Raw genomic sequence first — 8,417 nt, forward strand, 5'->3', positions numbered from 1 at the left:
TGTGTAGTTTCCCATTGACATGTGTATGGTTGTGTAGTTTCCCATTGACTTGTTTATGGTTGTGTAGTTTCCAATTGACTTGTGTATGGTTGTGAAGTGTCCCATTGACTTGTGTATGGTTGTGTAGTTTCCCATTGACTTGTGTATGGTTGTGTAGTTTCCTATTGACTTGTGTATGGTTGTGTCAATTCCCATTGACTTGTGTATGGTTGTGAAGTGTCCCATTGACTTGTGTATAGTTGTGAAGTGCCCCATTGACTTGTGTATGGTTGTGTAGTTTCCCATTGACATGTGTATGGTTGTGTAGTTTCCCCATGACTTGTGTATGGTTGTGTAGTTTCTCATTGACTTGTGTATGGTTGTGTAGTTTCCCATTGACTGGTGTATGGTTGTGTCAATTCCCATTGACTTGTGTATGGTTGTGAAGTGTCCCATTGACTTGTGTATAGTTGTGAATTGTCCCATTGACTTGTGTATGGTTGTGTAGTTTCCCATTGACATGTGTATGGTTGTGTAGTTTCCCCATGACTTGTGTATGGTTGTGTAGTTTCTCATTGACTTGTGTATGGTTGTGTAGTTTCCCATTGACATGTGTTTGGTTGTGTAGTTTCCCATTGACTTGTGTATGGTTGTGTAGTTTCCCAGCTTTGAAAAATCTCACGCATAGCTGGCCTTTGGACTTGGCATCTCTGTATCATTCTCTTCAAACGGTGTAAATTGCCCAGTGTGTTCGTGACAAAAACTTGGACCCCAACCCTAGAGGGCGCTCACCAATCTATGTGGTCATAGCCGTCCAATATTCGCTCGTCCCCAGCGGCCAAAGACGCTGGGATGGGATGGGGAAACGCATAATGCAACGCTCATTGGTTTAATAATCAAACTCACACTGCACCATATTTTTATACACTGCATACGTGACGTACTTCCTGAACAAGAATCTGTTCAAGCGATTAACCCATCCCAGCGGTCCTGGATAGACTGGCCGCTGGGGCCGAGCAAATCCAATAAACGGCTCTGCATTTTCTTTTGTACAAAGGTAATCATCTGAGATTTAACCTTTACTAATGTTGACGCTGTGTACTGCTCCGGAAAAAACATTCTAGTTAAGATACATTATGAAAGTTTATCAATAATAATAAGGTTTTATTTTAATATTTTATTATGAAGTTATATGAGATTGAACGCACCCAGCATCAAGAAAGAAGAGGGGAACCTTTAAATATTTTGTGTCGAATTGAGGTTCATCCATGCTCAACATTTTGAAACGAAAACTGTCTACTTAAGAAGCCTTAAGTGTATTCGAAAGTTTCCAGTTTTACGTCCCCCCTCCACAAAATAATTAGACAGCTAGTGTTTCACTGAGAATTTTCCCCAGGGTAATAAGAAAGAAAGAAATAAAACAAATAATTTACGTGAAACTGAGAATTTTAAGACAATTGAGGTCGCCCTTTCACTGTTTTTTATCAACAGACGCGCACATGCGCACTCATTGTCCTCCAAAAGTGCAACATGTCGTCTGCTCAAGATCACATTCGTCGTCAATCAAAACAAATGTTTCCACCACAAAACATTAACGTAAGTGCCCTTTTTTGTTCAAACGTGTGTATAATAGCATAGTCAATGGCATAGTGTATAACTTGGTGTCGTATATCTATATTGGAGTACTTAACAATGAGCATTTTCTGTTCGTTTTTATTTAGCGTTTTGGGCTTTTGCAAACTTCATCATGATCATCCGCGTTGTTGACATTGTGATTGTTGTCAAAACAATAATATTCATTTGGATGAGTTGTAGTTGAATGTTACTGTCGGTCGGGCTGTTTGTAAGCCTGTCTGTCGGGTTGTCTGTCTGTCTGTCATGTCGGGCTTACAAGATGTACATCATAGTGGGTGATTTTTCAGGTAGGAACTGATCTTTTGTAGGATGTTTTGACATCGGGGTGTTTTAACAGGGATTAAAGATAGGGGTGACAACACCTGGGGAAAACCCACAATGTCGCTCTGTGCGTACGGGGGCTACATCTCGGGCAGGTTTAAAAAAAAATGAAAAACGGTAGATTATTCATTTCCTAATGAACAGGATAACCCCTGGCATGCATGAGGAAAGCCCACAATGACTCATGGGTCTCTCTAAAGGCAAAGGTATACTAGTATTCTTAGTAAGAATGCTTGTCTGTCTGACACAGTGACAGTATGATCTCAACTTCAAGGGAACTTGGCAGACTTACAAGGGAAGGGGGTATTAAAACGGTGACCAATCTTGCAACAATTTCTCACATAAACTACATTGAGTTTTTCTAAATCTATAGACTCTATCATAGACTATATTTAATCTTTTGTGTCATGATTTATAATCAATTTTGCCCTGTTTGTTTATGTTTTATCTAATTTGGTGAGGGGGCAATATGGGGAAGGGTTATGAAGGCCCCCCTATCTTCCAATACTCTAGAACCAGAAACTAGTTGCGATGATCATAACCCTCCATCCCCCTGCCGCCCCCCCCCCCCCCCCCCCCCATGGTCTCAGCTGGCCGTAGACTGTCAGGACCATTGAGAGGATAGAGAGTTACAATCATCGCAACTAGAGGGAAAACGTCGACTTGTACGCACACCAACTTGTACACACCAACTGGTAAAACGCCAAGTTATGCTTGTAATGAAACGTATTGATATTCTTAGTTGCCTTAAAAGATTAAAGAGTGCGGAAGATTCAAGATTGGGATGGACGCCATTTCAGCAAGCAAATATTTTGTTGAAACAATGGTCTTTAATCTGCACTGATCTATATTGTTGTACCAAAATTGCTTGCTAAATTTCAGATAGCATCCAGTGATCATTTTACAATTCAGCCAGAGTACCCATCACCCTTCTCTCTGGTTTTGTCTTAATTGGTCTTTGACTCCTTTGTCTTAGGGAGAAGAAGTCTGTGAGTGTCTTATTACAATTGACTGGCTTAGCACTTTATTTACAGAGCATTATCACCTGTATTTGCAGATCGAACAATCTCGCAGCTTCTTCAAGAAGGACTTACGAGGCACGGCCAGTTCATCGCCAAGTGGCAGGTTTGTGTACTGCTGCATCATCAAAGATGAAATATGAAACTAGCTGTCAGCGTCTCTCCAACATGGATGGTAAAGTTTCATCTCTGTGTTGTGACAAGGAGGCTGGGAGAACTGCCTACCAGTCAGCCAGCATCTCTCCAACATCTTGGATGCTTAGTTTCAACTATGAGTTGTGACTTTGAGGCTGGGAGAACTGCCTACCAGTCAACCAGCACCTCTCTCCAACATGGATGCATAGTTTCATCTCTGAGTTGTGACATGGAGGCTGGGAGAACTGTCTACCAGTCAACCAGCACCTCTCCAACATGGATGCTTAGTTTCATCTCTGAGTTGTGACATGGAGACTGGGAGAACTGCCTACCAGTCAACCAGCACCTCTCTCCAACATGGATGCTTAGTTTCATCTCTGAGTTGTGACATGGAGGCTGGGAGAACTGCCTACCAGTCAACCAGCACCTCTCCAACATGGATGCTTAGTTTCATCTCTGAGTTGTGACATGGAGACTGGGAGAACTGCCTACCAGTCAACCAGCACCTCTCTCCAACATGGATGCTTAGTTTCATCTCTGAGTTGTGACATTGAGGCTGGGAGAACTGCCTACCAGTCAACCAGCACCTCTCCAACATGGATGCTTAGTTTCATCTTTGAGTTTTGACATAGAGGCTGGGAGAACTGGCAACCAGTAGTCAGTCAATCAGCACATCTCCAAACTGGATGCCTAGTTTCATCTTCATGGAGGGTAAATTGGTTTCCCTTATTGTGTTTATTATGATACTAAGATACTGTTTTTTAAGAACAATCTTTTAAAGTTACATGTTAGTGTTACACAAATCCAATGAAATGGTATTTACTGACTTTCAATTTATTGGGACTGTCACAGCTTACCCCACCAGGCAGCCTCGACTGAAACAATTCAACACAAACTCAAATAATCACAGCAGCAAAGTGACACCAGAAATACGTATACAATAAATAGTTAAAGATTTAAAAATAAATTTCTTTTTATCCTCAAATAATTTCTCCTATCATTTGTTACCTCTATTGAGTAAACATTTTTACTTTTCCCCCCTTTTCTCCAGTGTCTTGCTACAGTGCGAACAACATCAACATAACATCCTAACATGGTGAGTACCATACTCCTGCTTATCATTGAGTGATTCTGATTTTTTTTTTTTTTTTTGGGGGGGGTGGGGGGTGTTCAGAACCCCCCCCCCCACATAAATAAATTTGATAAATAAATAAAATAGAAACAAATAAAATAAAGTACAGTAGTTCATCACATCAAATGAGACCTTCGCAATTATTTTATTTTCCTAATAATTATCTGACTTTCTCTGGCTGCTCAGAACCTCACCCCCCCCCCCTCCCTTCAACAACAAAAATGTTTATAAATAAAGTTAGGAATAAACAATAGTGGTTCAAAAAAATATATAAATAAAAATGAAATGAATGGTTCAATACATTGAATGAGCCCTTCAAACTGTTGGTTTGCTCCAAAATTCTTTGACTTTCAGGGGTTAACTGTTACCATGGCAATACAATACCTTTTACAACTTGGTTACATGAAATTGTTTACTAAAAAAAAATAATCTCCATTCATTTGAGGGGTGTAAATTTTCAACTGTTCAGTTAATTTTGAGGGGAAAAAATAAAGAAATAAAACATAATATAAGTGGGTCCCCCCACAAAAAAATAAAATAAAAAAATAATTGGTATAATAATATTAATAATACCAAAATAAAATAAATAAATACTAATTAATTAAAAATAAAAATTATCATAAGTTTCTTCGTATTTTTCTGGGTTTTTTTGGTTAAAGTTACATTCTTTTAAAATGGAACTATTTTGGTTCATCTTTCAGGTTCCTTAAAGAAACAGAATTTTGTTTTGCTCCGAGAAATCCAAGTTAATTATTATTTTTTTTTTTAATAGAACAAAACAAATAGTTTTTGGTTTTATAAAATTGCATTATAAGATATTTCTGAGAAGAAAAAAAAATTCGTCAAGACATTCTTTCTAATTTTGTGTTGACACTTGTGACTTTTGAAACTTGGTTAAACTTCTTTCTTCTTTTCATGGGTCAACCGTTACCATAGCAATAGAATATATATTAAGGTGTTAAAATATATATTTTTCTTCTTAGAAACACAATTTCCAATTTTTTTTAGGGAGGGGGGTAAAGTTTAGTTTAGTTTTTTGCTTTTCTGTTTGGTGATTATTTTTAAAGCTTTGAAAAAAAAATTGAGAAATGGAGGTTTTTTATTTTATTATTTTGTTTTCCTCGTGATAAGAAAAACAAAATTGGTTTCAAATAGTTGTTCAGATGCCTTAAAAATTTTTAGAAACAATTTTTTGCAGGACAACCTGACACTTTTCCTTTTTCTGAACCATTTCCGACGCTTCCCTTTCCAACCCTACCCCCAATCACCCTTGCCCTTAACACATTAAACACAATTGTTTTGCTCTTTTTCAATTAATCTGCATGTTTTTTTCTGGTTTGGTTAAACTTTCGAGTAACTTTGAGAAACATAGTTTGTTTGCTTCAAGTAAAGAAAGTTCCCTCAAGAAACACATTTATATATATATTTTTTTTTGGGGGGGGGGGTAAGAAACAAAATTGGGTTAAATAAAATTATTATATATTTCTGAGAAACACAATTTATTTTCAGGATTCTTTCACAATTTCATGGTGGATAAAATGTTTTCCCTTATTTTGTTTACTGTGATTATTTTCATTAATTGAAAAAAACATATTGTTGAAGGATCAAACTGGGAAAAATCAATTATTAAGTCCATTTTGTTTTAAATATATCTTTAACAACAACAGTGGCACTAAAACCTTCTGTAGCAAACCCACATTAACTGAGTTTTTTTTTAACAAGTTTTATACAATACAGTTTTATACAAAGTAAAACGATTTATTTCCCTTGAATATGTACATTATTTATATTCTGTTAGCTTCTTCTACCATTGACCTCTTTCGAGTAAACAGTGTTACCTTTTCCCCCTTTTTCCAGTGTCATGCAACAGTGCGAACAGCATCAACATCACATCCTAACATGGTGAGATTCTTATTATCATGGCTTAGCCAATATATTGATCATGAGGGGGGGGGGGGGGCCATGTAATGTTTTTGTTAAAGGTTTCTTCTTCTTTTTTTTGAAAATCAGAAGTTTTTCGGCAAATCTTTCAAGTTCCTTCGGGAAACAGAATTTTGTTTTGCTTGGCGTGTACACTGATATTGAAATCAGGGTTCAACTGATGAAACATTAATTTTTGGGTTTTTACAACTTTGTTAAAATACAACTTTGTTAAAATATATACTTTACCAGAAAACAAAATTCCCTTTTTTATGGGGATGTGTGTTTTCAAGTGTTCAGTCGATCTTCATATTTTTCTTTTAAATTAGAGTTTTTTTTTGTTTTTTTTTCAAGTTCCTTTGAGAAACAGATTTTTGTTTTGCTTGGCGTGTACATTGATATTGGGGGGGGGGGGGGCATATGAAGCCCTGGCTGCTCAGAACCTCCCCCCCCCCCCTATAAAATGAAAATAAGTCATATAAGTTAAAATAAAATGAATGGTTCAATACATTGAAGGATCCCTTCAAATTATTAATTTTGTTCTCTCCAAAATTCTCTGACTTTCCCTTATATTTACCAAGGGTCTTTCTACAGTAGTTTCAGGGGTCAACTGTTACCATTGCAAATATTATAACACTTTTTAAAACTTGTGTATATTGTTTTGTTTTACTAAAAAACACAATTTTCCCTGGGTGGGGTTTGAGTTTTCAAATGTTCAGTTAATCATCATAATTTTCTGTTTTGTTAAAAGTTGGAAAAAAATAAGCAGTTGAACTTTTTTTTGTAAATCTCTCAAGTTCCTTTGAGAAACAGAATTTTGTTTTGTTTGCCATTACATTGATTTCCATTTTACTTTCGTTTCTTTCTTTTTTTTTGGGGGGGGGGGGGCTTGACTGGAGCCTGGGCTGCTCAGGACATTCTTTCTCGATGTTTTTTTTAATGACACACAGTTTTTTTGATATGATGAACTTATAAGTGGTTTACTTTTTGTTTGCAGATCTTATACGGATCTTTGGAATCTAAGTGAAGAAGGGACTGCTGATAAGAAGAGCGACACAACAATTCTCCAATCTGAAGAATAGAAGATGGGCAACGACATCGGATTCCTACATGGACAGTGACATTGTATTCCTACCTGGACAGCAGTTTTGTATTCCTTGTAATATCTTTTAGTCAAAGAAAAGAGACTTTGTGAGACGTTGGTTACCTCAAGAATGATCATCACAAATTTCTGATCCAGGAATGTTTTTTAAAGGCACTGTAGATACTATTGGTGATTGGGCAAAATAGTTTATTAGCATTACAACTTTAATTGGGAATGAGCAATGGAGAGCTGTTGATAATATAGTTGAAACGGCTTCCTCTGAAGTAACGTAATTTTTCAGAAAGAAATAATTTCTCACTAAAATCAATTTGAGACCTCAGCTGAGGTCTCGAATTCATCAAGGCATCTGACAGGAGTTACAACACACAACTTGTGCAACAGTTGTGTTTGTTTTTTTCAAATTTGTGTCAAAACTTTCACCAGTTTTTTTTTTTTTGGCATGTGTGGAGATAATTCAAGTGAGAATACTGGTCTTTGACAATTACCAAAAGTGTCCAGTGCCTTTAAGAGGTTTAGAAATTATCTAAAATAGGTGTTCATGTTTTTGAGAAAATTATTATTCATGGCATCATTATTACCTTGTTTTTATTATCTTGTTCAGTTATCCATTTCAAACTTAAAGGCACAGGACACTACTAGTAATTACTCAAAATAATTGTTAGCATAAAAACTTCCTTTGAAACAAGCAATGGAAAGCTGTTGATAACATATTGTGAGGCACGGCTCCTCTGAATTAACTGAAGTAGCGTGTAGTTTTTGAGAAAGGGGTGATTCTGTCACTCAAATAATAGACTTCAGGCCTGAAGCCTTTTATTATGCATCTCTGAAAGCACACAAAGTTGTGCAACAAGGGTGGTTTTTTTTTTCTTTCATTCTCTTGCAACTGCGCTGACCAACTGAGTCCAAATTTGTACAGATTCTTTGTGTTCTGCATAATATGACGGGATACACCAAGTGAGAATATTGGTCTTCGACAATTTATATTTATATTATATTATATATATATATTATAGGTAATGTAATGGCTGACAGCTTGATGGTTAATTTAAAAAAAAATAATATACACACGTTTTTGAGACGAAATTTTTTATTTCACCTAGTGTAAAAGAAACTTATTTTATTCAGTTATCCAAATCTAACTTGAACAATATTCAAACAATTATTAAACATC

The 8,417-nt window shown here is 36.3% G+C and overlaps 1 long non-coding RNA gene across 1 annotated transcript; it reads left to right on the forward strand.

Annotated features, from left to right (window-relative positions):
- Positions 1-1,505: 1,505 nt before the first annotated feature.
- Positions 1,506-4,171, forward strand: LOC139950858 (uncharacterized). Its single transcript, XR_011787709.1, has 3 exons — positions 1,506-1,575; positions 2,993-3,800; positions 4,141-4,171. It is a non-coding gene; the product is annotated as an uncharacterized lncRNA (long non-coding RNA).
- The last annotated feature ends 4,246 nt before the right edge of the window (positions 4,172-8,417 follow it).

This window comes from Asterias amurensis, chromosome 18 (assembly GCF_032118995.1).
Source record: "Asterias amurensis chromosome 18, ASM3211899v1".
Classification (NCBI taxonomy): Eukaryota; Metazoa; Echinodermata; class Asteroidea; order Forcipulatida; family Asteriidae; genus Asterias; species Asterias amurensis.